This window comes from Delphinus delphis, chromosome 3 (genome assembly GCF_949987515.2).
Source record: "Delphinus delphis chromosome 3, mDelDel1.2, whole genome shotgun sequence".
In the NCBI taxonomy this organism is placed as follows: domain Eukaryota; kingdom Metazoa; phylum Chordata; class Mammalia; order Artiodactyla; family Delphinidae; genus Delphinus; species Delphinus delphis.
In genome coordinates this window covers 66,554,233-66,577,711 of record NC_082685.1, presented here as the reverse complement: position 1 = coordinate 66,577,711, position 23,479 = coordinate 66,554,233, and the positions used below count along the sequence as shown (strand labels likewise).

Here is a 23,479-nt window from a genome sequence, read left to right as displayed (position 1 = left end):
GTGAGCCATGGCTGCTGAGCCTGTGCGTCCGGAGCCTGTGCTCCGCAACGGGAGAGGCCACACAGTGAGAGGCCCGCGTACCGCAAAAAAAAAAAAAAAAAGTAAGTGAAAATAGGAAATTACTATCCACAGTACTTGGAAAAGGAAGCAAACAAACAGAAAGACAGTCTGGTACAGTTTTGTATGTAATTAATAAAAACTTTCCAGAGGGAAGATGGTAAATTTAAAAATATATGTATAGACATGTTCTTTAAATTTTAGTAAGTTCTAGGGAGTGAAACATTGAGGGATACATAAATGGATGTTTGCTTATGAGAGAAGAGACATGGATGGATATTTGTCAAAATATCAATAGTTATTTTCTTTTGAACCATATAAAATACTGAATAGTCAGTTTGAGTGCCAGGACCTAGTCAAAGTACTGTATATACAGCAATGCCTGAAACAAAAATTTCTGCTTATAGAACTTACATTCTAGTTAGGCTGATATTTAATGTATTTTGATTTGTTTTTTATGCTTTTCAGTGTTCTCCAAATTTCTTCAGTGAATGTACTTAATCAGAAATACATGTTACTTAATTCATTCTAGTTAAAAGATGAACATCTGTTCTTTTTAAATATCAGGTTCAAATATTTTGGCTAAACAATTTTCTGCTGTCTTAAGTGTTTTGAGATGTTATGTATTGAACTGGGCCACAGAGGCCTTAGCTGTATACAAGAATGTATGACTGCGTATTAAGTTTATTAACAACCATCATTGTCAAGCTAATATTAGGCTCTCTAAACATCATTTTCCCAAACTTCTTCTGACAATAAAGCATTTTGAGAATTTCAAGAATGAGAAAACTAATGAAGAAGCTACAGAGACATTTCTCTCATCACTGATGCCCCTGGATCATTACATAGTCCTGAGTTGTATCTGACATTGTTGCCATTTTCAGTATATTCTATGTCTTAGCCATAGTGGGGAGGAAGAAATGGGATTATGCAGGGGTAGGTGGTATTTCCTAAGTACCTTTTAAAACTGAGTGGTAGTTCTTAATCTCTTTGTGCATCAGAATGACCTGGGGAGCTTAATATAAATCAGGTTTTCAGGCCCCTGCCCAAGAAATTGTGATTCAGTAGGTCTGGGTCTGGGCCAAGCATCTGTTTTTTTTTTTAATCAAGTGGTTCTGATGGCAGTAGCCACATACAGGAAAACACTGAGAGTAAGTGCCATAGGGCTTGAAGCATGTATCCCAGTAAGTTTTAGGATGTTTAATTATTGTCTCCAAAAAAGCTTTTCCCCTTAGCTTAACTCTCTGATATTCCCATTACTGTAGTGGCTTTCTAAGTCCTCTGCACAATTTTACGCTGAGCATTTCTTTTTTTTTTTTTTTTTTTTGGCGGTACGCGGGCCTCTCACTGTTGTGGCCTCTCCCGTTGCGGAGCACAGGCTCCGGACACACAGGCTCAGTGGCCATGGCTCACGGGCCCAGCCACTCCGCGGCACGTGGGATCCTCCCGGACCGCGGAAAGAACCCGCGTCGCCTGCATCGGCAGGCGGACTCTCAACCACTGCGCCACCAGGGAAGTCCACTGAGCATTTCTTGAAGGTCTACCTGCAGAGGGTTTTGTTTTTTCCCTGAATCTATTTCAGACTGAATAGAAATGGCAAGGTCACCTTCAGCATCAACAGTTGTTATCTGTAGGTCTCCCTATTTAGTCTTTGTCAAGTCAGACTTGAGCTCTCCATGCTCAAGGGGAAGAATCTTTCAGAGTTAATAGGCTTCCAAATACCTCTGTTTGACAAATACTAACCTGAGGAACTGTTACATTATTCTCTGAAAATGTCTTCCAATTGGAAGTATTATTGCAAAAGAGAATTTTTGGCTTTTCAATAGCAAAACAAATTTTCCTTTTATTTAGCATCAAAATGAATACATGAAAATTAAAAAATTCTCAGTGTTGAGGGACTCCTAAATATATATGCAAATGATCCTTCGTTGCCAATTTAAGATACGTGTTTAAAATTTCTTTAAATGATGATACGTAAAGCATGGTCATGACCTAACGTTGGATTACATTGTGAAGTAGACTGAGGTGGTCCCTCATCTCTGCTTCCTGATTGTTCTGTTTAGGGAAGTGTCTGTTTCTCCTGTCCTCTGGTACCAGGGCCACCAAAGCTCTGCCATGTGCTCTCAAATTTGCCTTTCTTAGCTGCTGACATTAAGTTCTCAAATAGAAGTAGATGTTCTACTTCTTCCTGGGACTTCAGCAAAGAAGTTTTCATCGAGTAAGCGCAATTCAGGAAGGATGTTGAATATTAGCAGGAGTTCAGAAAACATTTGTCAGGGCCTAAGGGTTTTGCCCTGAGATGAAAATCCATGATAGTCTTCTTTCCCCCTGTGAAAGCACCTTGACCTTTGATACTCCTTCCTTAGCATTTTGTTAATGTGAGTCATAAAAATACCGTACTAACCATAGACACTAAAATGTGTCTCGTATGAGTACATGTTCTATTTTCCCTTAAGAGTTTCTTAAAGCAAATTAAACACATGAATATGAATTTATATAAATTCATGAGTAGATAATATGTATATATAAGCATTCCCATATTTCCTATAAATTGCTATAAAAATAGAGATTACTTTCAAGTAATGGCTTTTTGCATGGACTATTTAAATTATTGTGCCAGAATTGTGTTTGTTGTCTTGTGTCATGGAAACATAGGACAGTGGAGACATACATATCATGTTGAAAAAATGTGCTGGGGTAAAAAAGCAAGAAAACAGCTGCATTCGCTAATGAAACACTAGAGACTGGTTATGTAAACTCGTCACATATTGGTGTACTTAAATGTACTGTTTTTTTTATCCCTCGAAGAGTTTTGTTTGTTTTATTAAGCTTTATTGATGAAAGAGCAATGGAAGAGAAGGCCACTTTTAACAAGTTTTTAAATATGTTTTTAATTCAGAGCTTAGCATGTTGCTTGGCATGTAATAGGCCCACTGGATTAAGTCCTGACTTTGGCAGGCTATGTAAGACTAAGACACTCATTTCACCCCGCCTCACACACTTATCAAATGACAAACTTACCCAGCTTTCAATTCTTCTGTCATAAAATTTCATAGTTGATAGAGAAATCACATCGTCTATTGTAGCTCCCTCTTTTACAGATGAGGAATCTGAGGCCCAGATGGGTCGATGATTTGCCTTAAACAGGATCAAAACTATGTCCCGATTCTCATCCCAGCTCTTAACTGTATGCTTTAACTACAGCCCTTGCATTTATATAGAGTGTAACATGAGTCTAATAGTTCTAAGTTCACATTTTATCCTCTCAGTAACTATGCGTGGATGGAATTTAATAATATCCCCACTTGACAGATGTGAGAACTGAGGGTTAGAGAAGTTAAGTGAGTCATTTTAGGATGTAGGTTTTGTAGGAGTAGAAGTACTCTCCCTTTTGCTCTTGATGGTATTGCCTCTTGAGTGGCAGTGTTCCTGGGTCTCTAACCTGAGCTACTGTAAAGGTTGCCTTTCTTGGAAATGTTAGGATTTCTCTTCTAATCCTTTAAAAATAAAGTGAACCTCCATCTCGTTCTGAAACTTGAGAGTTGTTTAATTAAAGCCAGTCAACTAGACAAAAGAGTTTAGGTACAAACACGTATATTTCCACTATTTAACAAGTAGGATTTACTATTCTGGGATTTTTTTAACCTGACGTCTTACATTTTGGAGTATAATCTCAAACTGTCAATCAGTGTGATGTGTGGGGTTTTTTTGACAAAGAGCTGATCAGTTGATGTAATTTTTTAAAGTTAAAATAGATTGCTTGAAAGAATGAAAAGGAAAGTCTTCAAATTACAGGCCAAATTTGATAGCCCAAAGTGTTCAAAGGAAGTCGTTTCTTAAGTGAGGCTAATTCTCACCTTAATGTAATATTCTCTCTCTGCAAAAGATATACTGTTGGACTACAGACCTCAGTGGAAAAAAGTCTAGAAGTAGCTAGATGTCTCGGGAAGGGGGAGATCCAGCCACCATGAGGTAGAACAGATACTATGGTAATAAAAGAATTTGTATTCCATCAATAGTAGGGCTTAAGCTGATTACATGTACCAAAGAAGACACGTTCCACCCTTCATGATGAAAAAGTTCCATGGCATTTATACTAAGAAAGGGAGAGTGTTTAGTCAATACTCGTATTTTACTGTTGAGGAACAAATTTAGGGAGGTGAGGTGCCTTGTTTAAGCTTTCAAATACAGGTGCCAAGCCAGAGCCAAAACCCTGCTTTCCTTGCTCCCTTCCTGGGCCTCTGTTACTAAAATAAACTATATTCATTGAAAAGATAGTAAGTAGACAGTAAACACATCTGGAATAATTTCATATGGGATATGTGCACGATGGACAAAGCTGCATTTCTGCCAAAGACCACGGATATACAATCAGTCAGGTCACAGAAGCTATTTGTAGTTGTCAGAACAAGATGCGCTCTGATAGAAACCTGGAAAATAAAGATTGCTAACAAGCCAGCTTTAGTAACAGCAGCTGTTTTGGAGGAGGTCATTGAGAGGATGTGACCACCAGTTGAGTTGACCGGAGAGCTGAACCTATGAAATCTTGAACCCACTGTTCCCGTAGGCAGAGCTGTCACTAGGAGGTAACCATGAGAGAGTAAGGTGTGGAGACCATCCAGGCTAAACCCAGGTAAGGTCCATATAGAAACTTCTAAGGTCCTGGTGGGTGAACGCTTGTACAAGCAAGCCTCCTAAGTAAGTTGCTTATTAGATCTGCCACCTACCAATCTGGAGTGGTCTCTCCTTGCCCTCCATGTAGGGGGGCCAATTCGTGAACCAACGATATGATTATTTTAGGGTGATTTTAGCAGAATGCCTGCAAAAGCACTCTTCCAGATTGTAAACCAAATGGGAGAAATTTGAGGGACACACTTACATACAGGATAGTCTCTGTGGTCTATTTATCCAAGAAAGGAGAACCACTTCTAAACCACTGAAGGACAAAAGGAATTGCTATTCTTCTAAAGAGAAGAGGTATTTTGACAACTTGCTCCACTGTTAGATCACACAAATATTGTGTGTTTTTTGAGAAACTTGGTTATCGATGGGAAGGCAGTAACATATAGATGAAATCATGTTATTATAGAGGTTATAAACTTCTCATCAACCATAATAAAAATTGAATGAGGGCTTCCCTGGTGGCTCAGTGGATAGGAATCTGCCTGCCAATGCAAGGGACACAGGTTCAGTCCCTGGTCCTGGAAGATCCCACATGCCACAGAGCAACTGAGCCCATGCACCACAACTACTGAGCCTGCGCTCTAGAGCCCACGAGCCACAACTACTGAAGCCCGCGCGCCTACAGCCCGTGCTCCGCAACAAGAGAAGCCATTGCAATGAGAAGCCTGTGCACCACAACGAAGAGTAGCCCCTCCTCACCACAACTAGAGAAAGCCCCCGCGCAGCAACGAAGACCCAACGCAGCCAAAAATAAATATTAAAATATATATATATATATATAAACACATATAAAAATGTGTTTACTGGAATTTTTTAAACCGAAGATACCACATGAAATTTAGGCCTATTTGATGCATAGGTTCAGGGTACATCAGACTTATTCATCCTGCTAATCGTACGCTTTAGTGGCATTCCTAAGTCTCCCTCCATACCTTTTTTTCTATTTTGTAGGAAAATTTTGACTTAGGCTTGGAGTACTCTTTCAATTTAACCCCAAAATTATGTTTCCTTATTGCTTTTAAGAAGACTGATGCTTATCTTCTGCAGAATCGATTAAAGCCAATTGTTTTCATGTAGAAATATAATTTCAGCACCTTGCCTAGGTATAAGATATCAAATAATATACAGCATTTAAATGTTTTAAAATTACAGGTCATTCTAAAAATGTATTGATCGCTAGTAGTATTCTAAAGGTACCCATCTCAAATATGTGCTTATAACTCATAACTTACATATAGACAGACTTTTTGTCTAATCAGTTGTTTAACTGAAGGCAAATTTAGAATAAAGCTATTAGAAATTATGTATTCTTTCACTCTATATAAACAAAATTCCAGTCACTGGAATGAATTGCTTAGGTATGTAAGTGCATGTACTCTCTTAATAAGTTGGAATAGGTCTTCCTACTTTATTCAATGTCAGAAAAATGTTTAAATGACAATCCAAGGCTCCTAATTTTTCAGGGTTAATGAGAAATTAAGTTTTTTAAGGAAAACCCTTCTTAAAATAACTTTTAGAACCAAATTGATTTTTCTATTTCTGTCCTTGTATTGCCAGTTTCTGGTCCTGTCTTTTCATTAATTAGTGAAGAATTTAAATGGTTTTGGTAAAAGTAAACTACCAGGGAAACAAGTGATTTTATAAACTAGTTCAATAGAAAGGAAGTAGGGGCAATGTGAGGAAGCAGTGGTGGTAATCTGTCTTCAGAAATCAACAAGATTCTACCCATAATGGCTCTTAAAAACTCAAAGTGCAGAATGGGAAGCCATTTGTTATAAATAACTGCCACAAAGATAATTTGAAAAAACCAGGCAGGCACATCTCCAGGTGAAGTAGCATAAAAAGGAGGGCCTCTTCAGAATTCATGTCAGATATGGTCTCATTTATTATTTAAGCTTGCAGATGACCAGAGTAAGGCTCTCTGGACATTGAAGTAAACTAAACTCTAAAAGCTTATAGGGACAAACATTGCAGGTAAGGTCATGTTAGTGTGTATAGTAACACATTGAGAGGGCAGGGACTCCAAATACAGAGCCATCAAGGGGTTCACGTCCATGGTTCTTAACACGCTGAATCCAATGCAGGACGTTTGTCGTGGAAGTTAGAGACACACATGAAAGGAACAGGGACAAGAATTGTCAGAGCACCTGGTCTGTGCCTTTTACAATGCTTAAGAATTATAAGGAATAATAGGATTCTAGACTTTTTACCTAAAAGTATTAACTACTGAAAAAATACAAAGTTTTAGATCGTGTGTGTGTGTGTGTGTGTGTGTGTGTGTGTGTGTGTGTGTATGTGTATGTATACGTTGGTATCCTCGTGGGAATTAAGGAAATCAGTATATTTTGGCTCTGACTAATTTTCTGAGACTAATAGCAAAGACAATAACCAATCCCTTCTGCAATAGTCCTTTGGTGTCTCTGCCAGAGACAGAGGCCAGACCCAGATGGAAATGATTCATTTAGTTAATCCAAATCCTGGAAACACATAAGGGGATGTTTAAAGGCTGGACTTCTTTGGTTAGTTGTCTGTAAAAGTTTAGAAAGTTAATATAAGTGTTGATGTTTGTGAAGCAAGTCCTTTATTTCTCCCTATATATGTATCGTGTGTTTAAAAAAAATGTATTAAGAAGAAAAAATTTCCCCTTTGAGTCACCTTTCCTCTGTGAACGAAATGAAGTGAAAACACATCCTGCCTGTTGAGAGCGCCCAGAGTATACATCCTGCTGTTTCATGGTTATTTAATTATGCAATGATTCATCAAGTTCTCATTTAGTCAGAGAGGTAGAAAAAGAGAAATCATAATGAAATCAACACTGAGGATAAGTTCTACCAAGGGGCAGGATTTAGAAAGTTATATTGCTGTTTTTCTTCCTTACTGGCCCCTAAGCCTAGCGTTCTGGATGCCGTTCAGGAATCACTCACCAGTGAGGATGAAGAATTTTCAAGATGTGTTGATGGAACATTGGAATGTACTCAGTTTACCTTTTCCTGCTGGCATTTTCCTGTGTCTGCTTATGGTTTTTATGACAGAGAAGGTTATTTTAAAATCAGAAGACTGTTTTAGAAATGCTATGGCAGTGAAAATGCATGAAATCATTCTCAGGTTTCTCTGAGAGGTAGACGACAGTAATAATCTTGATTGTGCCCTGGCTCAGGCACACACTGGAAGCAACTGTCCTGAAGTGATGCATCAGATAGTTCCAGAGCCAAGTGTGAAACCAAGAATCTGACCCCGCAACTGCTACCATTAAGAAACCCCTGCATATGAAAACACTGGCCATATGTGGGTCAACAGAAAAAGAACTATGGAAACATGAGGCTAACGAGCTAGCCTGAGATCAGCAGTGGGAAGTTATGATTTCAGAGGGAGCTCCTTGGTGCTCATTCAAAAATGTGCACGTATGCCTGCCTCTCTCCTTCCTGAGACAATAAAGGAACACAAAAATGAATGAAATCTTAAAAGTGAAGAGAATTGTAGCTGATCATGGGGAAATTAGAGAGTAAGAATTTTCTGAAAATCTGAAAGTACATACCTGGAAGTCTGCTAATGACTAAGACCACGAGGAAATTGAAATGGAGGTGAAAGCCAAACTCCCCGACAGAACCCCAGAATGGGCTGAGCTCAGTATGTGCAAGCATAGAGCACAGAAGTGAAAAGAGCAAAATACAGAGCACTTACATGGATGCACATACAAATTGTACCTTCCTCCCTCTTCCCATTATAAGACACATTTTAGCTCTCCTAAAAGTCTGTGAAGAGCTGCCTAGAGAAAGCAATAGTACTGTGTGGGTGTGGATATCCCAGAAGTAGTCTTCATTCTGGCACCAGAGGATTTTTTGAGCTGTGAAAATACTCTGTATGGTATAATAATGATAGATATATGTAATTTAAGATACATGTAATTTACTTAGCAAACCCATAAAAGAGACAACACCAAGAGGGAAACTTAAGGTAAATTACAACTCTGCAATTATGATGTGTTACTGTACGTTTGTCCTTGGTTAAAAAAAAGTACCATTCTGATAAGTGATGATGATAATGGGGGAGGCTCTGCATGTGTGTGGGCAGGGGGTATATGGTAAGTCTCTGTACCTCACTCTCAATTTTGACTCCTTGAGCTCAAGCTGAGTACACTTTAGTAGAAGGAACAGGAAGAACTAACCATGAAGTACAACAGAAAGACTACAGAGGTACAAATTTCCATGGAAATAGTGAGAGAGGTGCAGTTAAATCCATTTGCCGTGGTACCCAAAGCTACCAGGAGCCTGTATCTGAGCTAAATTTGTGCCCATCTCTTAGCAGACATCTCTAACTTAGGGAAGTAGGAAAGGAGAGTACCATATTTCTTACTGTCTTCACCCAACCAATTACTAATCTTGTTTCTGTCCTAAGTTTCTTGCCCAGTACAAGTGTAAAGAACTAATTTTGTACATCAGGAATTCCTTGCTAAACTGGACATAGGATGTAGAGGATACAGTCGTCTTAAACCTTCTGTACTTCATGCACAAGACAATGAATGTCTGCTGTTCAGCCAAGAGTACATCATATTTTTTTTAAGAAATTCTTGAAATAAACATAAGGATAGTTAAAACTCATTATTTTGGCAAAAAAAACCCCTCATTTTTAACTTGAATTCCTTAAAAAATTAAAAATAGAATTGCTATATGGCCTAGCAATCCCACTACTGGGCATATTCCCAGAGGAAACCATAATTCAAAAAGACACGTGCATCCCAATGTTCATTGCAGCACTATTTACAATAGCCAGGTCATGGAAGCAACCTAAATGCCCATTGACAGATGAATGGATAAAGAAGATGTGGTACATATATACAATGGAATATTATATTACTCAGCCATAAAAAGGAACGAAGTTGTGTCATTTGTAGAGATGTGGGTGGACCTAGAGACTGTCATACAGAGTGAAGTAAGTCAGAAAGAAAAACAAATATCACATATTAATGCATATATGTGGAATCTAGAAAAATGGTACAGATGAACTGGTTTGCAGGGCAGAAATAGAGACACAGATGTAGAGAACAAACGTATGGACACCAAAGGGGGAAAGCGGGGTGGGGGGGCTGTGGTGGTGGTGGGATGAATTGGTAGATTGGGATTGACATATATACACTAATATGTATAAAATAACTAATAACCTGCTGTATAAAAAATAAATAAAATTTAACATGAATTGACAAGTTAACCTCATATCCATTTACAGTGAAGTTAAAAGTGACATAAGTGTGGTGAACATGAGTGTGTTACTGTGACTGAGTTCTCAAGAATGATAACATTTTGATCCTCACTCCAAAAGGTAGACCCTAAGTTTGGTAGGTACACAGAACTTTCTGCCCTGTTATAATTCATTGTCCTTTACTTTGATCACCTATTTGCCGTCATTACTCTCCTGTTTGATTATTACCTAGAGGTATAAAAGAAGGCAAAATTAAAACCAAAAAGCATAAAGACCTGGAGTGGGGTGGAGTTGGAGGTTTGGGTGCAGCAAAGGGGGAGGGGGCCACATTTTCAGCTGGTTATTTTTGGAGATGCCAAGCCTCTAGCTTTAAGTTCTGTGTGTCTTATCTAATATAATCATGACATTTTTTTGTTCTCCCAAATGTTTCTATTATTAAATATTAGAAACATTTTAATTTTATTAAGCTTACTTAGTCTTTATAACTTAGGCTTTGAAACTGAATGCAAGGGACTTCCCTGGTGGCGCAGTTGTTAAGAATCCGCCTGCCAATACAGGGCACATGGGTTTGATCCCTGGTCCGGGAAGATCCCACATGCTGTGGAGCAACTAAACCCACGAGCCACAACTGCTGAGCCCCCCACATGTCACAGTTACTGAAGCCTGCGCACCTCAGAGCCTGTGCTCTGCAACAAGAGAAGCCACCGCAATGAGAAGCCTGCACACCGCAACAAAGAGTAGCTCTGGCTCACCGCAACTAGAGAAAACCCGTGTGTAGCAATGAAAACCCAACGCAGCCAAAACTAAATAAATAAATAAAAAATTATAAAAATAAAACTGAATGCAAGAAGATACTTGCAAACGATATATCTGATAAGGGGTTAATATCCAAAATATACAACGAACTTGTACAGCTCAACATCAAAAAAACAATTTGATTAAAAAATGAGCATTGAACCTGAATAGACATTTTTCCAAAGAAGACATACAAAAAGCCAACAGGAACGTGAAAAGATGTTCAACCTCATTAATTATCAGGGAGAATGCAAATGGCTATTATCAAAATGACAAGGGTTTACAAGGGTGTAGAGAAAAGGGAACCCTAGTATACTGTTGATTCGAATGTAAATTGGTGCAACCACTATGGAAAACAGTATGGAATTTCCTCAAAAAATTAAAAACAGAACTACCATATGATCCATCAGTTTCACTCCTGGGTATTTATCCAAAGAAAACATTTATTCAAAAAGATAGAGGCACCTCAGTTTTCATAGCAGCATTATTTACAGTTGCTAAGATATGGAGGCAACTTAAGCATCTATCAATGGATGAATTGATAAAGAAAATATGGTTGCATATATATATATATATATATATATGCAATGTTATATTACTCAGCCGTAAAAGAGAATGGAATCTTGCCATTTGCAACAATGTGGATGGACCTAGAGGGTATATGCTAAATAAAATAAGTCAGAGAAAGACAAATACTGTATTATTTCACTAATATGTAGAACGTGAAAAACAAAACAAATGAACAAACATAACTAAACAGAAATTCTCACAGATATATAGTACAAATAAGTTGTCAGAGGCGAGGAGTTGGGGGAGGAAAGAAATGGGTGAGGGAAATTAAAATGTACAAAGTTTCAGTTACAAATTAAGTGAGTCATGGGTATGAAATGTATATTATGTGGAATATAGTCAATAATTATGTAATATCTTTGTATGATGACAGTTGGTAACTAGATTTACTGTGGTGATCATTTTGAAGTGTTTAGAAATATCAAATTGCTCTGTTGTGTACTAGGAACTAACATAGTGTTATAGCTCAATTATAGTTCAAAAATAAACTCAGAAAAAGAGGTCAACTTGTGGTTACCAGAGGCAAGGGGCTGGGGAGGGATAATTGGATGAAGGTAGTCAAGAGGTACAAACCTCCAGTTATAAGACAAATAAGTAATAGGGATGTAATGTACAACATGATATATATGATACTGCTGTATATCATATATGAAAGTTAGAAATACTAAGAATTCTCATCATAGGGAAAAATTTTCTACTAAATTTTGTATTTGTATAAGAAAGTGGATGTTCACTAAACTTTAGTCATTTTACGATGTATTTAAGTCAAATCGTTATGCTGTACACCTTAAACTTATATAGTGCTATATGTCAATTACATCTCACCAAAGCAGGAAGAAAAGTTCTAAGTACTGTTAAAATTAAAGTAATAAACTTTTATATCTCTTGACATTCTGAATTTGCAAGAATTAACTAATGTATCATGAGATAAATCATAATTATAAATCAGAAAAATTATACTCGTAAATCATTATAAATCATAATCATAAGGTATTATCTAGTGCAAGGTTAATCTTTTTCTTTTAACCTTGCACTGGATAATATCTTATGATTTTCTCATTTCTTTTTTTTTTTTTTTGATGTGGACCATTTTTAAAGTCTTTATTGAATTTGTTACAATATTGCTTCTGTTTTATGATTCGTTTTTTTGGCTGTGAGGCATGTGGGAACTTAGCCCCCCGACCAGGGATTGAACCCACACCCCCTGCATTGGAAGGCGAAGTCTTAACCACTGGACTGCCAGGGAAGTCCTGATGATTTTCTCATTTCTTGAGCAAAGAAATAAATGATGGTAAAATTTTAACTCAACTGTTTCACATGAAAAAAGCTCACAGAAAACTAAAAATTATAGATGTTCAGTAATTTTTGAATTGCACTGTTTTTGTACTACTTCACATGATATACAAGATATGAAGAACTCAATGAAATTTAATTCAATTGGAATTCCAAGGGAATTTGCAATTTAAAGGAATGTTTATTCTGTAACAAATTTTGGGTTAGAGGCCACCAATGGATATTGCATTCTTAACATAGAATCTGTTTTGCACTAAAAATACTTTATTAAAATATTGGCGTGATGGAAAAATACATTTAGTTGATGGGTATGAGGATTTCATACATACAACCCTGTCACTCTTGATATCTCTTACTCTGTTTTTTTTTCTTTTTCTCCGAGGCACTTATTAATTTCTATTATATCAGATAGTTTACTAATTTATCATGTTATTCACATCTTTCTCTCCATGCTAGCATATAAACTCCATGCAGGTAGTGATCGTTATCTGTATTTTGCACTGCTGAATCCTAAGCATCTACACCAGTGCCTAGAGCATTGTAGGTGTTCAATCAACAGATATCTGTTGAATGAATACATTAATAACGATAATGCTTTTTGAAGAAAAAAATCCCATCATCATTCTTGACTGTTACTTTTCTTTAAAATTTCTTAGGCATAGACTTAAAACACTATGGTAACTTGACTTATTAAAATACTTATGTAAATTTATACTTTAGTATTCTAGTATAAATATTTAAGTATTCTGTAATTTTTTGTGACATAATATTGGCTCCTTTATATTTCATACTAATAAGAAAAATGGATTTATGATACAGAATTGATAATTCATAGACTTCATTTTTCACTCAACAGTGATATTTTTATTGACCTCAGTCAAATACTTTGTTTCCTACTTTAAAGCCCCCAGAGTGTTTCTATTAAAGATATGAATTGTATTTTTCTGGAAATAAATGCTTACACTTGACAGGATCAAGAGAAATTTCACTAACTATAAGGTACACTGCTCTAGAGAAAAATAAGAAATTTAATAATATTCACAGAAAAATACAATGGAAACTTCCTAGCCAATATTGATATTTTTAATCTAAAATTCTTGACACAATCTGCTTTGAGGAAGGCTGCTTCAAGTGGTGCTCTTGAAATTACAATGATGGTTAATAATGTACTGTTTTAAACTATAATATGTTCAATCTATAAACAGATACCATGAATTGTTATGCTCTGGTTACATAAAAAAGGTGAATTTATTTTAGAACTATTGCCTTTTGCTACTATAAATCACAATGTGTTTTAACGTGTCTGATGACAACTGGCAATATGAAGAAGCTAAGGTTCACCTAACTGGAAACCAAGTGACATTAGGTCTGTGACTGTGTTCATTTTGGCTCCTAAAACAAAAAATACTATAAACAGGGTGATTTATAATAAACATTTTCTCACAGTTCTGGAGGCTGGGAAGTCCAAGGTTATGGCAGCAGCAGGTTTGGTATCTAGTGAGGGCCTGCTTTGCTGTAACCTCACGTGGTGGAAGGATCAAGGAAGATTTCTGTGACCTCTTTTATAAGGGCACTAATTCCATTCATAAGGGGTCTCCCCTTGTGACCTAATCACCTCCCAAAGGCCTCATCTTCTAATACCGATCACGTTGGGAATTAAGGTTTCATTATAGAAATTTTGGAGGGACAAAAACACTCAAACCGTAGCAGTGGCATTGCTGATTATGAGATAAGATCATTGGGTATCAATTGCAGGCAGTATAACAGACATGGTTAATATTTCTTATGTGTTCATTTTTCTTCTTTTCACTTGATTATGTTTATTTATTAGGGAACATAGTGATCTACATCAGAGGACTCTAAATGAAATAAAAGATTGGAAAGAAAGATGTGGTTAGTCAATAAAGTAACTGCTCTTTCAGACTAATTGTTTAACTTTTCCTTTTTGGAAATGGATACCTACCCAAGTTGGCCTGGTACCATATGTGTATGTTTTTGCTAATTTTCAGTAAAATTAGAAAAACTAAGAGTTCCTTACAAATAAACTTCATTGAGGAATTCTATTACATGTGTGTAGTTTTTTGAGTCTTGAAAAATATATGTATCCAATGTAACCATCATTCCAATCAAGGCAACATTTTCATTACCTCCAGAAAGTTTCCTCAATCTCCTTTGCAGTTAATCTTTTTCCCTGCTGCCCCAAGCATCAAGCAATCACTAATATAATACTGTTAGTTTTAGAAATTCATATAACTGGAATCATATAGTACATGTTGTTTTATATCTGGCTTTGTTTGCCTAATACGCTTTTTAAATTTGTATTTTTGCATGATTTATAGTTGAATGTTTTGGTTTTGTTACTGAGTAATACTCATACAAACTTTTCAGTTCATCCATTCACATGCTCATGGGCATATAGATTGTTTTCAGTTTGGAGACAGGAAATATCTATGACTATTTGTGTATATAACTCCTGGTGTGGTCACGTGTTTTTATTTCTTTTAAGTAAATAGCTATTTGAATGGAATTTCTGGGTCATTTGGTAAGTGTATGTTTAAAAGAAACCCTCGAGTGAATTTCCAAAGTGGTTTTATCATTTTATACTCTGACAAAGTATAAGATTCAGGTTGATTCAAAGAGATTTCAGGTTGTTCTACATACCCTCCAAAAGTTGGTATAATCAGTCTTAGGGTTTTTAGCCTTTCTGGTAATATCTTCTGCTGTCTCAATGTGGTTTTAATTTGTATTTCCTTGATGACTGTCAATGTTGAACATCTTTCATATGCATATATATTCATGAAGAGTCTATCTAAGAGTCCGTTACCCATTTTTAAATAGTAGGGTGGTTGTCTTATTTTTGAGTTGTGGACTATATCTTGTAAACATTTTCTTCTAGTGTACGGTTTTTCTAATGGTGTTTTTTGAAGAGCTGAAGGTTTGGATCTTGATGAAGTCAAATTTTTTATTTTTATTTTATTGCTAATTTTTTTTGTATCTTGTCTAAGAAATCTTTACCACTGTTCACTAATACTTTCTCTAATACATGATTCTAAAAATTTTATAGTTTTAATTTTTGTTTGGTCTCTAAGCTATTTCAAATTAAGTTGTATTATGGCATGAGATAGAAGCCAAGGTGGTTCTTTTTCTTTTTTTTTTTTTAATATAGTTTTTGCAACATGATTTGCTGAAAAAGAATGGCTTTTTCCTTTGGAATTATGTTAGTACAAATGTCAAAAATCAGTTGAGCATAAATGTTTGTGAATCTATTTCTGGACTCTCAATTCTGTTCCATTAGTCTAGAGTTACATTTATTAGGGGTTTGGAGGGGGGACTGTATTAAATCCACAGATAAATTTGAGTAGAATTGATACCTTAACAAAATTTAATCTTCCAATAAAAAATGTACATTTTCCTAATTCTTAAGGTCTTTAATTTCTCTGAATGGTGTTTTGTAGCTTTTTAGTGTACAGTTCTTCCACATCTTTCATTAAATTTATTCCTAAATATTTTATGCTTTTAGATGTTATTTTTGCATTTTAAAAATTATTTCTTAATTTTGTAGCTAATATATATTTATCTTGGATCCCATAACCTTGTTAAATTCACTTTGTAATTTCGTTGGTTTTCTTATAGGAGAAAACATGGACAAGCATGTTATTTGAGGTCAAGATCAGTTTTACTTCCTATCTTATTTCTTTCATTCACCGATATTTTCTTTACTGTCTTCTAATCTGTTCTTAATTCCATGTATTGTATTTTTTATGTCAAGTATTTTATTTTTCATCTTTAGAAGTTTGATTTTAGTCTCTTCCAGTTCTTGAATCATTATATTCATGTTTTCCTTTAAATCCTTGATGATTTATAATCTTTATCATAACTTTTTAAAAACATGTTTACTGCTATATCAGTCACTTCTGGCACTTAATGTTCTGTGTCTATGGATGTTTTTTCTATAGGTATACATAATATTTTCCTGCTTTTTTGCTTATTTTGTTATTTTTGAATGGATGCTGGATATTGTTAAAGGTTGAATTGAATTGTATTCCTTTAAAGAATGTTGAAATTAAGTTTTATATGAATTTCAGACTTTTGGGGCTTGCTTTTAAGATTATTTAGTGTAGACTTAGGTCATTGAAGCCCCATTGGATATCCAATGCCTCATTGGCTATTTAAACTCTGACTATTGGGATCATAAATTATACTTAGCCCTGTGTGTATTGTAGAAATTGTTTGACCTATTGCTTTTCATACTTTTCTAATCTTGGATAGTTTGTCTCATACATGAGAAAATCAGTATTCAGCCAAATATTTGAGGGAACCCCTCTCTCTGTGCATCTCTGGGGTGTGTGCTCTCTTTCTCTGTAATTTCCCTTTCTCCACTACTCTATCTCACACAGTCTAGTTGTTTTGCCTCCCTGAACTCTCATTTTTGTCCCTATACTCAGTGAAAATAAGACTTTGACAGGGTTGCCCCTCTCTGAGGTGTGACACACAAATGCCTCCAAACAGCAGACTCTGGCAATTATATGCCTAACTTTGTTTCCTTTCTCTAAGGGAGTAAGAATCATTTTCTGTCTTTTGTATAATGTTTAAATCATTTGTTCCATGTATCTTGTGGGGTTTTCTGCTATGCAGGAAGTGAAATTCCTGTCATATTTAATCATTCATGGATATAATACTATTTATAATTTTCATTTTTCAGCTCATATATCCTATCTGTTCATATATTGACTGTATTTTCCTTTTGTGTTTTGAACATATTTATTATACCTGTATTCAATTTTTGTCTGCTGAATTCACCAGCTTAGCCGTTTTAGGGTTGGTGTCTATTGACTGCTTTTTTCCTTAACTTTGTATAACAATATTTCTGGCTTTGTATGTATAATTTTCATGTGTACTGCACATTATTCATAAAGCATTGTAGAAATTTTGAATATTTTTTTCTTTTAACCTGCAGGTAAATTACTAACTCATCACATTGGACTTGTGTAGGTTTGACTTTATGCATTGTTAGAATCTCTGGAACGCCCAGGGTGTTTCTTAAGTTCCTCTTACTTGTGGCATCAATCTTCAAAATATTTCTTTCTTGCTGATCTTTCAAGACTTGGTTTTAATTTGTTTTAGGGTAGATTTAAAGTAGGCCTTAACTTAGGGCTTGTTCCTTATTTCCAAAGTTGGATTTTGGTCTGTGCTGAATGCATAGGGTATTAATGAGGTGTTAAGAAGGTGTTAATAAGATCTCTCTATTGCTCTCTACTGCTGTCTTCTTGGCAATATTAAAAACAGTAAAGCAAAGTGATGTAACCTAAGTATTATCAACTCATTCTCTTAGATAATAAGTAGTTTCAGATAACAAGAACTTGATGGTACCTTCTGGAATAAGAACCTATATAGGATGGCTTTGCTTTAGCTTGTTGGGAGTTTAGTCATCCTCTGAAAAGGAGCTTCTCTTATTTCTAGAATGTCTTTTAAACTAAACTATGAAATTTACATTATTTTAAAATATTTTGTAATAATATTTTAGTCATTTTTGTTTACAACTGAGAACTGAGACTCTGGGTATTTAAAATTAACATCCTTGCCTGTGTTGCCCTTATAGACAACAGAAAAAGTTTCAACCTTGTGTTCCACATTATTCTGCTGTGTTTTATCCAAATGAATCTTTGAGTTAGTTGGCATCCAGTTTCACCTGGGCTCTCTTGCCTACACTTTCACTTGGAAAGACTAAGTCCTCTAGGATCACATGTGCATGGTTGTCAGAGTATGGTTTCTAGGATGCTTTTGCTTATTTTTTTGTACAGCCGTTTTGAGTTGGCTTAGGCAGAATTCTCTTCTGGGCTTTAAAGATAATGTATTTCTCACTGAACATTTTCTCCAATTCAAGTACTTACCAGACTTGGTTTTTCTCGAAAGATTTCAGTTGAGGAACAGGAACAATGATCATAATAGCTTTCTGACCGCTATCAACTTACTTTCCCTGGCTGCTGTTATATTCAGCTCTCTTATCTGGGACTTAAGGTCTGAATTCATTTTCAGCTCAAGGAGACCCTGAGAGATGCTGGACTAAAACTCATCCCACTTTTCACCATTGGGCTTCACTATCTTCACACTCTAACTAAACATGTTCTCCTTATTGAGCACTGACCTAGGAAGAGAATACTTTATTTTTACAATTTCCTCAGCAATGTGTGAGATATAATCAGATACTAAGTTATTAAAAAGGCAGCTAATGAGGTTACATTTCAGTTTATAATCCATTTAATCAACCCTGTCTCTTTAATATCACTCAAGTGTACCCATCCTCTCTACCTTCACTACCACAATCTGTGTGCAGCCTCCTGTAATTGCTTGTCTGGTTTACTGGTCTCCTAGCATCTACTCTGGAAACCCAATAATTCGTTTTCCACATAGAAGTTATAGAGAGTATAACAGGATTTTAAAAAGGAAAATGTCACCACTTGGAGTGTGAAATCCTCCTCTGCATTTAGTAGTGGAATTTACTTATAGATGAAAGGATTGAGAAGGGGGATGAGGAAGAAATATCCTTGAAAGAGAACAAAACATAACATTATGAACAGTTGGGTTTTTTACTCTTTGAACCATGCATTTATTGCTAAGGTTGCAGACTTCTCCTCACAAGCTACAGTTGATCCTTGAACAGTGAGGAAGTTAGGGGTGCTGACCCTCTGCATACTTTACAGTTAGCCCTCTCTATCCATGATTCTGCACTTGCAAATTCAAACTCAACTAACTATGGATTGTATAGCACTGTAGTATGTATTTAGTGGGGAAAAAATCTGATATGAGTGGACTCATACAGTTTAAACCTGTGTTGTATATTCTATGACTCAGTGAATTTTTCAATATCTCTGCCCCACTTCAAACCATCTTGCTCCCATCTGATTTACTCAGTGTCTTCCCCATTCATGCATACTGGAATCTCCTGTATTCACTGCCACTTTCAGCTTAACAACTTCCCTGACAGGTTACCTGGCTTTGAATTTATCGTCTGAGATACTGCCTCCCAGATTGCCTCCTCTTCCCTAACTGCATGCGAGTGACTACCTGAAGACATCCTTCTACTACATTCAGCCTAGGTTTCTAGAATTAGTTTTCCTGGGAGTTAAAAAAAAAAAAAAATCATAGTTTTTCTGCATAGTTCTGCATAGGGAAAAAAAACAACTAAGCTATCAGGTATATTTTTTGTCAACATTTACTTACTAAATATTGTACACTTAGTATGTGCTAACTTTTGGTGTTGGATATACAAGAACTGACATATTAAGCTAGTTTTCTATTTCTAGAGTGCTTACAGTATTCTGGAGGATATAGTCTATTACAATAGTGAGAGAAGTTCTATTGTAAGGAAGTATAGAGTGTCATTAAAATACCTAGTTGAAATACATATCTCAGTTTATAAGGAAAAATTTATTGGGAGAATAATTAAAATGAATAGGAGTTAGCAAGGAAGAAGTTGGGGCAGTGTGGAAAAGAGTATTCAGGAAAAGTAAACCGACATTTGAAAATCTAGATGCAAGAGACCACATAGCATCTTTATAGGTTGGATGGATGGGGGTTGTCAAGAGAAGTGTCAGGAAAGCTAATTTCTGGGTAGTTCATCAAAAGCTTTGTGAGCCATGAGTTTGGATTTTATCCTGACATAGTGGTTCTTAAACTTTAACGTGCATCTAAACCATACAGAAATTTCATAGTACAGAAATTTTACAGTGTAGAGAGCCTTATTCACTAGGTTTGTAATGGACCTTGCTACTCTGCATTTCTCCTAAGCTCTTAGGTATTGCTGACGCTGCAGGCTCATGGACCACACTTTAAATAACAAGCTCCTAAGGGAAATAGTAAAGGTATGAGGGAGTTCAAGCAGAACATAAAATATGATCGATATTTGTTTGTCTTCTAGAAAGATCACTTTGACTACAGAATAGAGGATTAACTACAGAAGGGCAAGTTTAGATGCAGGAAGATTTTGTAGGCTATTTTATTAATCATAGTCTACTATAACAGCACTTTAGGCTAGTTGATGTCATGGATATGGAGAAAACTGAGCAGATTCAAAAATATTTGGGAGCAAAAAATGAGAATCTTGGAAATAGATTGCACTTTGGAGTTGAAAGAGAAAATAGAAGAATAAAGAAAGATTCCTAGGTTTCTGATCCAGTCAAATTTATTGCTATTCAATGTGATATAGGGCACCTGTGGAAGGTGTATAGAATAAAAGATCAAGAGATTTTTTTTTTCCTGTGGTTCCACTAGAAACTATTTTTCTTGAATTTTAATGAATTTGGTGTGATGCACCCAAGGAACAAATCCCATCCAGACAGGGCAGATAGTTTGATGTTCTAGCTGTAACATAGCTAGTTTTCAATGTGGAGTACACACTCTGTTGTCAATTTGGATAGAGCAAATCAGTGGAGTTTCAGTAAGCAGGAAAAATTATTGGATTATTTGCTATGTGAGACTACCAGTTCTGGTTTGTTACTCACAGCTCACATTCTTTCATAGGTAAAACGTGATTAGACTGAAGGGCAGCTTTGCAGTCTTATAACACCAGCTAGAAATATCCAACATAAGGGAGGATTGAAGAAGAGGATTTTTTTAAATGACCAGATGAAAACATACCTATGAATCAAAAAACCTCAAACGTGAGCTGGCAAAAGCCCTAACTACCTACCTCAGTGCTAAGCAGCCCATTCCTGGACAATCTGCCTGTTTACCACTTAGAAGGTTTAGCTCTCCCTGTAACACTAAGTGCTGGTGAGTCTGAGGATAAAGGTGTGTGGAGCAAAATTCTCAGAGCTTCTGTATTGTCCTTTCATTGAATGAGTCACAGATGTTTTCACTTGCAAGGATTTTGTGTTTTGCCAGTGCAGTCCATCCTTCTGTCTTGATCTGTATCTCACAATTTTCAATCCATGGTTGTTTGAATCCAAGGATGCAGAACCCATGGATATGGAGGGCTGACTGAATTGGTTTTACAAGTTAATGATGAGATAAAGAATATGTAAGTCACCTAATGGCTTCACAAGCTTTTCCCAAGTCAGCCTGTCCTACACCAGCCTCTACTTCCTTCTAACATTGTTCATTTAAACGTCCAACATTTTCCTAGTAAGGCTAATTTTTCACTGATTTTTCTCCTAATAGTTGTGGGGCATTTGATTTGCAGCATATGGAGGCTGTTAACTAATGCAGTTACAGCCAAGAATCTCTTGAGTTTCTCCTGGTTATTATCTTTCTCCTCTGACATTGTGCAGTTACACTCTGTGAGCAGGTAAAGGATTATGACAAAACATCTAGCAGTTGGAAAACACTTTTAATTCTTACTTTCCCAAACCTACTGATGTTGACAGTCTTTTTTTCTTTTCTCCAATTATTTTTTAAGGTTAACATATTTATTTCACAACTCTTCATGGTCTAGTCGGATAATTAATTGTAAGTTCAATATTGCTGACTAAATAAAACAAATTATCCAATATGTGAAAATTCAGTTATCACATGGGCGTGCCTTCCGTAGATCAATTTTATGGCTATCCAGAATATTTTATTCTGCAAAGATTTTGTCCACAAAGGAAGGTTCTATCTAGTGGTTGGAATTTACTACAGTCTGCATATTTCTCTTATGAAGAGCTGAGTTTTAGAAGGGTTATTTCACCTTATTAGACTCTCTGAGCCAATTATGGTTAGAGCCCAAGATGAATTGTTTGCTTAAGTCAGAGCTTTGCAACTTTCCTCATCATGACAATCACTTGGGGTGCTCATTAAAAGACATTTTTTCCTGATTCTAATCCAGACATGAATTAGAATGTTCAGGAGATAAACCTAGTGTTAGGGTTCTCCAGAGAAACAGAACCAATAGGATAGGTATATATGTGGGTACGTGGTGATTTATTATGAGAAATTGGCTCACATGGTTATGGAGGCTGAGAAGTACCACGAGATGCCATCTGCAAGATGGAGCACCAGGGAAGCTGGTAGTGTGATTGAGTCGAAGTCTGAAAGCCTGAGAACAAGAGGAGATGATGATGTGAATTCAGACTGATGCTGGAGAAGATGAGATGAGCTGTCCCAGCTCAACTTGTGAGGCAGGAAACAAAGAGGCAAATTTCTCCTTCCTCCACATTCTGTTTTAGTCAGCCCTCAGCAGATTGGATGATGCCCAACCATATTGTACAGGGCCTTCTACTTCATTGGGTTCACTGATTCAGGTACCAATGTCAACCAGAAATCTACTCAAAACACTCCCCCAGTAAGATATAATCCAGGCATCCATGCCTCACTCATGTTGACACATAAAATTACCCAACCCAACTACACCTTTTGTTAACTTTGCACCCATACTCATCTCCTTAAACCATACTTAAGATGCAATTCATGAAAATAAGATCATAATTTTGCCTGTTGTGCTACAACTCTCCTGTGTACAATTGAAAATGCACTGACTGCTTTTCCGGTAAAGGAGGTAGAGTTCTTGAGTGATGGTTAGTCTTCTCTTTGATAGTCTATAACTTATACTATGATGTTAAATTAACAATACTTAAATATATGTTGTAAAGTCAATATATTTTACCTTACATTATAAGAAAATAAGAGGGGAAAGAGAACAAGCATGCCTATGTGTGTGTATATCTGAGTGGTATAGAAACAGGCCTAATTTCTGCAACTGGCCACATGGTTTTAGCTAGTAATTATAACTACCTTTATCCACTATCCATTCTCTATCCCCTTTTCTTCACCAAGCACCTCAATTGGTCATGGTTCTTTAACCGGTGGAGTGACCCAAACCTTCATTCCTGAAGGGTCTGGACCATTAGTAGTCCTGCCTGGATTTGGTTAGTGTAGTTTTCTATTGACTTTAATCACACGATATGAT

General features: G+C 36.2%; 1 protein-coding gene and 1 pseudogene across 1 annotated transcript in view; one reads left to right on the top strand and one right to left on the bottom strand.

Moving 5' to 3' along the window:
• The window catches only part of ISOC1 (isochorismatase domain containing 1), a 204,321-nt gene that overhangs the window by 30,825 nt on the left and 150,017 nt on the right, over positions 1-23,479 (top strand). The gene's annotated exons all lie outside the window — the stretch shown is intronic.
• Positions 16,486-18,717, bottom strand: LOC132423315 (small ribosomal subunit protein eS7-like; annotated as a pseudogene).